At 47.4% G+C, this 8,390-nt stretch overlaps 1 pseudogene; it reads left to right on the top strand.

The window, feature by feature from the left end:
- The first annotated feature begins 113 nt into the window (after nucleotides 1–113).
- Nucleotides 114–7,517, top strand: LOC135423354 (ATP-dependent DNA helicase PIF1-like; annotated as a pseudogene).
- The last annotated feature ends 873 nt before the right edge of the window (nucleotides 7,518–8,390 follow it).

An 8,390-nucleotide genomic window follows, 5' to 3' on the forward strand; every position in this document is an offset into this window, starting at 1 on the left:
CCGGCCGCTCCCGCTGCCCGCCGCGGGCGGCCATGGCCGCGCCGGCCCCGCGTCCCGCTGCCTGGCAACGCCTCACGTGGGGCCCGCGGGGCCGCCCATTGGCCGGCTAGCCTTCCCGCCTCCCATTGGCCGCCGGGTTAAATCCCCCGGGCGCCGATTGGCGGCGGCGCACGTGGCGCGTTCAAACGGCCGGCGGGGCGATGGAGGCGGCGCGGTTGCGCTGCACGGTGGCCGTGGAGGAGCCGCTGCCGGGGGGCTGCGGCCCGCGCCGCCGCGTCCTGCGGGACGCCACCGTGCTGCTGGGCCGCGACGAGCTGCGCCAGCCCGTGCTGCGGGTGGTGGGCGGCGGCGGCCGCGGTGCTGAGCTTCGCGCTGAGCGGGGACGCCGTGCGGCTCTTCACGCAGTTCGCGGGCGAGGGGCGGGCGGCGGTGCGAGTGGGGCCGGGCGGCGCGCAGGTCCTGCTCTCCGACTGCCCCCCGGACGCGCTGCGCCGCTTCCTCCGCCTCCTGCGGCTCAAAGTGGTCACCGGGTCGCGGGGCCCGGCGCGCCCCCCGCGCCTGCTGGAGCGGCCGCCGGCGTCCTTCGTCGTGATCAGCCCGGTACAGGAGCGGGACCTGCTGCGCAACCCCGGCCCCCGCCGCGGCTGCGGAGAGGGGCGGGGGGAGTGCCCCGCCGAGGTGAGTCCCGGGGCGAGGGGCAGCCCCGGTACCGGGCCCGGGTTCGGGCGCTGCCCTCACAGCGCACCGCTGGCTGTCTGTTCCGCAGGTGCCCCGCGCCGAGAGGCGGCCCCCGGCGCGGCTCTCGGCGGAGCAGGAGGCGGTGCTGGGAGCCGTGCGGAGCGGGAAGAGCATCTTCTTCACCGGCTGCGCAGGTGAGGGCACCCGGCGGCTCTCGCTGCGGAAAGCCCTCGGGCCTCGCTGTTGACCTGTTGCTTCTCTCTCCTCGAAGGGACTGGGAAGTCCTTCCTGCTGAAGAGGATCGTGGGCTCCCTCCCTCCGAACGTCACCTATGCCACAGCCAGCACGGGAGTGGCCGCTTGCCACATCGGTGGCACCACTCTCCATGCCTTTGCAGGTAATGCCTGCCCGACAGCGAGGGGCTGGGAGCTTTCACTCCCTTCCCAATGAATCAGGAGCTTCCCAAAGCTTTGCTTTCTTCTCCCCTGCCAGGGATCGGCTCTGGGAAGGCACCGCTGGAACAGTGCATTCAGCTGGCGGAGAGGCCGGGGGTGCACCAGCACTGGCTGGCCTGCCAGCACCTGATCATCGATGAGATCTCAATGGGAGATGGAAAGTTCTTTGACAGGCTGGAGGCAGTGGCAAGGTAAGCAAACGGCAGGTCAAACAACTAACTGAAATGAATTTTCCTAAATTTCCAGGCTGCTTCCTTCCTCGGGTTTTGTGAATCGATACAAGGCAGCTGCTGGCATAGGACTGCAAGGAAGCATGGAATCATAGCGTCTGGGCAGATCTTTATCATGAGATAGGTTTTGATTGTGTCCCGTCTTCACTCACAGCTGTGGCTGTTCTAGTTGCTCTTTCCATCTCCTGAGCTAAGTGTTGTCTATAGAGCTGAGTCCAGAATAGAGCTGTTCCCAGAAGTTCTCTCTTGCAGAGAGAAGCAGCTGTAGCATAATAGCCACCAAAGAAAGACTGGCAATGGCATCTGGGTGGGTAAGCAAAGCAAATTTAATGTCTTACCATTGCTTAAGTGTATGAGCTCTTCTGATTCAGCTGAGGATAAACATCTTTTAAATGCAGGTGGTGTATATTTGAATATCCTGACAGATTAACAAGTAACTTCTGAGATCTGAGTATGTCCAGGTTCTGGAGGACATTCAAAACTTCTCTCTTCCATCTCTTTTCAGGGCAGTCAGAAAACGGGATGAGCCTTTTGGGGGAATTCAGCTAATCATCTGTGGGGACTTCTTGCAGCTCCGTCCAGTTTGCAAGGCTAATGAAGAAAACAAGTTCTGCTTCCAGGTACAAAACTGCCCCTGAACTCATTCTCATACTTCAAGTCTGTCTCTTTCTTAACCAGAGAATGATTTTTGCAGGCAAAAAGCTGGAGGAAATGTATCCACATAAACATGGAGCTGACTGAAGTGCGGCGACAGACTGACAAGACCTTTGTCTCACTCCTGAGTGCAATACGTTTAGGCAGGTGAGGAGAAGCTCATCTCTTTGTAATCTCTGCTCACCACCTATGGAGCAGAAGAAAGAGCAGTTTGTCACTTTTCTGAGCTCTATCAGGAATATGTAGCTGGGGGCAAAAGCTATAAAAGCTTTAGTTAACATAGGCAGATTTCATATATCCTGCTCTGGTAAGGAAGGACACTTTCTAGGGTTCCTCCTTGATTTCTGTGAGTTAATTCAGTGGATCCTGAGCTGGCAGTGGCCAGGGCCCACACACTGGCACTGTTCTCCAACTTTTATATATCTTTCTCTGTCCTCCTCTCTGGAGGCCTGCAGCTTGCACAGACAGATCCAGCTGTGTGAAGGTTACTGCTGCTCAAGACCTGTTCCTGATCACTTTAAAGAATAACTCCCTTTTCCTGGTTACCAGGTGCACAGAGGAGGTTACCAGGCAGCTGATGCAGACAGCTACTAACAGGTCTGAGTGTGATGGGATCCTGGCTACACGGCTCTGCACCCATAAAGATGATGTCGAAATAACTAATGAGAGACGCTTGCAACAGCTATCAGGTGAACTCCCTGGAGGAAACTGCTGGCTCTGGGGCTGAGCTCTGAGTGGATGCAGTGGGGATACTGTGGTGTCAGGAAGAACTAGTGTTCTGTCATGCACAGCAGCACCAGTCAAAGCTCTGTGTGTTGGAGTTCGGCTGCCTGGGGAAAAACTTCAGGTTTTTGGTTAAATATTCAGTGTCACTTCTTGGTGTGTAATAGACAGCAAGCTCATTGATTGCTATGAAACAGGGTTGGTCATTTTTTGCCTCCACACCTCTGCTTTTCCTTTCTATAGCATCTTATTAAGGGCTTTCTCAATTTTTGCCTCCCTTTCTGGCAATATTTTCTGGATACTTCCTTTAGTGATCTGATGTTGGCAGCAAATGAAACTAGTCATATGCTCAAAATGCTGGCTGCTCAGTTCTTATTTACTGCTGGCCTTTGATTCCTGTGCCTTTTCGTGCTCTGCAAATTCTGTTGGGAAGAGAGGCAATAGTGAACTCTGTTGTTAGATGTGACAAGGTTTGTGTGAAGATGTCCTAGCAGCAGAGCAGAATGGATATTAAAAGAGAAATTGCTATTAGAAATAAATGCTGAGCCTCCTGTCATGCTGTGTATAATGTGTTCAACAGCTGCAATTTGTTATGTCTTTCTTTCCTTAACAGAAGTGCACACATTTGAGGCTTTGGATAGTGACCCAATGCTAGTGAAGTTAATTGATGCTCAGTGTCCTGTGGGTGGTAGAGTTAAGCTGAAGCTTGGAGCTCAGGTAAGTATGTGTACATACACATGGAATAGAACAGCAGATCAAATGGTATAAGAAAAATAAAGGAATATCAGATAAATATATAGAGTAGATTAATACACAGAATGCAGATTCAATATAGAATGTCTATGCCAGGCCAACAGAAGATTCTGTTCCAATCTTTTATATTTTCTCTGCTTGGAATCTTATCGAAACAGAAAATGAGTTTGATTTGAGTGCAGTCCATGTCTTGGGGACAATGATGATTGCTGTGACTTTGACACACTTTTCCAATCAGGTTTAGAAGCTTTCAGTAGCAGAGAGCATAGGCAGCTCATAGCTGTGGATGGAAGCAGCTCAAGTGAAGTGTTCAATGCTGTAAAATAGCTGGGAATCCTAGGAAGGAAAGGCTATGAAATAATTTCAGTTGGAGATGGTGCTCTCTCCTGCAGTAGGCAGGATAGGATGATATGGTCCTATCAGCCTGATGTGCTTATGCTTCCTGGAAAGAAGCTTAACTGCAGGTGGCTGAACAGGCTGAAAACCCAGTGCACTGAAGGATTTTTCTTTTTCTCTGTAGGTGATGCTAGCAAAGAATCTGGATGTGTCTCAAGGGCTGGTGAACGGGGCACGAGGCGTTGTTGTAGGATTTGAAAGTGAACAGAAGGGTAAGTGAGCTTCTTGATCTCTTGTTGAAGGAAGAGGGGGAAAAATAACAAAACGATTTTTCATTGATGGCTGATGATTTCTCAACTTTGTTTACTGCCTGGTAAGAATAATTAGAGGGAAAGCAGGGAGGAGATCTCTGCAGGCTTGGGGCTCTCACCAGCTGTTATGTCATGCACTGCATCAGCTGTAGCTATCTATGGGCCTCTTGTGTTTGCTTTTCTGTGTTGTCTAGATGTGGGTGCTCATTTGCATTTCCTGTTTTCTTTTGTTCAAGCAAGTTTTTGTTTGTTTTTTCTCAAAGAATAAAGTTCTGCTACCTGCAATGTGTATTTTTCTCTGCATCTCAGCTGATAAATTACCTGACTTTAATTCTCCTGCCTTAAGTAGGTGCCAAACATCATTTCAGTGCATGCTATTTACTGTCTGCGGGTTTAGGTTTGGTTTAGGAGGGGGGGAAAAAAGTGTTCTTAGGCTGCTGACTTCCTGGCTTTTGAGTGTCAGGAATACATCTCTGTTTCTCTCCTGCTCCCATTCCTACAGGGCTGCCTAAGGTGAGGTTTCTCTGTGGGGTCACACAGGTCATAAGAATGGAGAAATGGGTCTTCAAAGGACCATCAGGAGTTCACCTGAGTCGTCAACAGCTGCCTTTAAAATTGGCATGGGCCATTTCCATTCACAAGAGTCAGGTGGGTGTCCTTATACAGCTGTCTAAAGACTTGCACACCATCATAAGCCTTATTTCCTGGGTGAGCTTGCATTGCTGGTAAAACAAAAGGGAAAGCTGAAAGGCCCTTGTTGGGGGGGGAACTCCAGAATATGTGTGTTTAGCTGCACCTCTTCTGCTCATGATACCTGCCTATAGGGTCACAGATGGACTAGATACACTGCTGGAGTTTCCATGGGGTGCTGCCATCTGCATAGTTGGTGTTGGACTATAAAGCAGCATTATTTACCATTGTGGGCTGATGAGAGCAGTGTTTCCTTGAGAGTCATCAGCACCAGAGACCCTGAGGTTTACAGTATAACTGAGGCAGCTGCCAGAGCCACAGCTCTCTTTGGGCTGATGGTGGTGTGTGTTTGGTTTTTTTCAATGTAACAGTGTAACTTTCTCAAAGTTCCTTCCCTTCCAGAAGGCTTCGTACACTTTGATGAATACTGGTCTTGGAAACCTGTGAGTTTGTTCCCGTGCCACTGCTTATTGTTCCTGTGCCACTGTTTAAACCAGGGCAGGCTGTAAATTCTGCTGTGCCCAGGACAGCCCTGCAGACAGGCCTAACCCAAACTCTCTGATCTGCCTGAGGACTGCTTGAGAATGGTGACTGCTCTAGTTAACTACTAGGAGTGAAACCAGCAGGATTTCTTTCCCTGCTGTGTTGATTAGATGGGATTTATGGAGTTTCATGCAACAAGAGGTTCTCTGGAGTTAGTGGATTCTACTATCTGCTAGCAATTTACTGACAGTAGGAAACTGCCTTTCCTTTCTGATTCTCGTCTTTTAATCAGTTACACAGTAAAACAAAAGACTTCTTTGTTTTTTTCTTTTTTTTTAATCAAGCCCTTACACCAAGAACGGTACCTTTGACAGACTCACAGGTTAGTGTTGGTACAGCACAGTGTTCTTGTTTGTTTGTTCTGTAACAAAGTTCTCTGTGTCTTTGGCAGGGCATGTCTTTAGATTGTGTGGAAATCTCCCTGTCTCGTGTCTTTGAAAGTGGGCAGGCTTACGTAGCCCTCTCCCGAGCCCGCAGCCTTGCAGGTCTCCGTGTTCTGGATTTTGACCCAAAAGTAGTGAGAGCTGATCCTTCTGTGCTGCACTTCTATAGACAGCTGAGGCGTCATCAGCTTTTAACCCAGGTAAAGAAAAACCTCATGCTAGCAAAGCCTGCTTTGTGCTACCAAGATGAGAGGTGTTGGCCCTGAGATGCTTCTTTTTCTTCCTAAGCAAGACCATTCAAATTAAAACTTGTAGTGGCAGGAGAGATGAAACTGCAGAGAGAGCATGTGGCAGGGCAGCTCTTGGTGGTAAAATAGCTACAGTAGTTTTGGGATTGTATAAAACTACCTGGCACTGTGGGTGAAAGGATAGGTTGGGATTCTTTAGTCTTCCTCTTGCAGTAAGGAATGAAGGGGAAGTGCCAGTGAGGGGCTCAGCTGTGCCCCGTGGTGGGGTTGTCCTGGAATTGGTTGGAATTCGCTGTGTCGGGCACGGGGCAGCCCCGACCTCTCCTCACAGAGATTCCCAACGCATGTGCACAGGCACCTCATACACCAAGTGTGTGAGCATCTTTCAAACTGCCCCACCACTCTTGCCTGCAGCAGTTGGGTGGTTGGATATCCTGGGATACAGAGGAAAGGCTGGAGGTGCTGTGGTAGGTGAGGGGGAATGGCTGGTGATGGAGGAGCTGCCATGGCCATGGGGCACCGGGCAGGAGCTGGCCTGGGGTGCAGCTGGAGCCCAGCTGGTGGGAGAGGCACTCCATGAGGGCACATGGCTGTGCAGCAGGGGCCTGGGTCCCTGTGGAAGAGGAGGCTTCCATTACTGCACTCCCATAAACATGGGGAATTAATATTGTCCTCTGCTTTCACAAACTGAAGAGCAAGAATTTAAGCTTGGTGTTTGCCTTAACTGCAGCTATCATTAAGTGAATTAAACTAAGAGTTAGATACATAATTGGTATTTCTGTTACCACAAAGTACAACCATTCTCTTTTCAAATACATTAAACAATAAGAGACTGCTTTATACCAGCTAAAGCTTCATAATACTTTTATGTGTTATTGGAAGCCTAATTCACAAGCAGAGTGTTATTAAAACCTTACCAGCTTCCAGTTTAAATCTTTGTACAGTGATTTAGCACTCTTCTCGTTTCTTTATGTGACATTTTCACAATAATTAAACATGAATGTGTCCTCAGAGTCTGTACCCACAAGTCCTGTGAGTGCAGGAAAGGCAGCAACAGTCCTGTTGATCTCAGATGCTGTAATAAGATTGTGTCCAGGAATTAGATCTTCATATCCAGAGTTGCTCTGAATAGATGAAACAAATACTACTCTTAAGTGATGGAAATAGAGTACATTATAGGTTATGTTATGAATGCTAATAATGTAATTTTTCTCACAGATATTAAAAGTTTCTCATTTTATATTTTGCCACTCTGTGACATGCAATTGTCTTCTACTGTTGAATCTAAGCAGCTCTATTATTAGCCTGAGAAAAGACCTGAATTGCTAGAGATTGCATTTAGATGTGTAAAATCTCTATTTCGCTGCTTCCTGTATAATTATTTTATGCTTGTTTCTATTACAGATTATAAGGATGTTGGATGGAATTTTTTAGCTAAACTACTGACTAGGATATAATGTATGAAATCTGGTTGTAAAAGCAAAATAAGTTAATAAAAAAATCTAAGAGTAAAGTTTTTCACTTATAATTATTGAATAGTGCACTAGCGGAATTTTTATTTTTTTTTTTTTTTTAATTTGGTATGGTGTTGGTGCAGAGGGCTGTCAGATGTGACAGAGAACCTATGAGAACACTTCGGGGATGGCAGCTGGGTAGGCACCAGCAGCATCCTAACTGGTACCCTGTGCCCATGTGTGGGCAAACAGATTAAGCCTGCAGTGTTCAAAATGTAACTGTAACACTTTTTTTACTAAATTGTTTATTACAGTCCCTTTGCAAGAAGGTAGAGCTATGATAAAGATGCCTCTGACAGAAGTTTGACTAAGATTTTTAATTATAATTATTTCTTTTATCACATGGAGTTTGGCATTTTGGGTTTTTTTCTCTTATTTCTCAAAATGTATGTTTTTTGTCACCAAGTAGGGGAATATGTACACAAACCACACCTTTCATCTACTCTTCTCAAGCCACTGGGCTATATCAGTTTTCTGTGGGGGTACATAATTTTTTTTTTTTTTCAATTATTAACACCCTGAGAATTATAGGGAGATTTGCCCAGACTTTGTTGGAGGTTAGGAGCTGGTCCAGCTCTTTAAAGATTCTGGATCTTGTTTTGTTTATTGAAAGATCTGTGATTCCCTATCATCAAATATCAGCTTAGAGAGGGTATAATGTATTTTGAAGACAGTGCTAGACAGTAAAAATATTACTAGAACTTCTTAAGGTTATTCCAGCAGCTCATAATTCACAAAAGTGAGGCAACACATATCTTTTAGTATTTCCAGGTGAAGGCTGGACAGACTTATTAAACATAATAAATGTCAAAAATATTTATGTGGATTAGTGAGAATAACTTGGATTAAAAAACAATTTTTAAAGTTTGTAA

Source organism: Pseudopipra pipra, chromosome 16 (genome assembly GCF_036250125.1).
Source record: "Pseudopipra pipra isolate bDixPip1 chromosome 16, bDixPip1.hap1, whole genome shotgun sequence".
In the NCBI taxonomy this organism is placed as follows: Eukaryota; Metazoa; Chordata; class Aves; order Passeriformes; family Pipridae; genus Pseudopipra; species Pseudopipra pipra.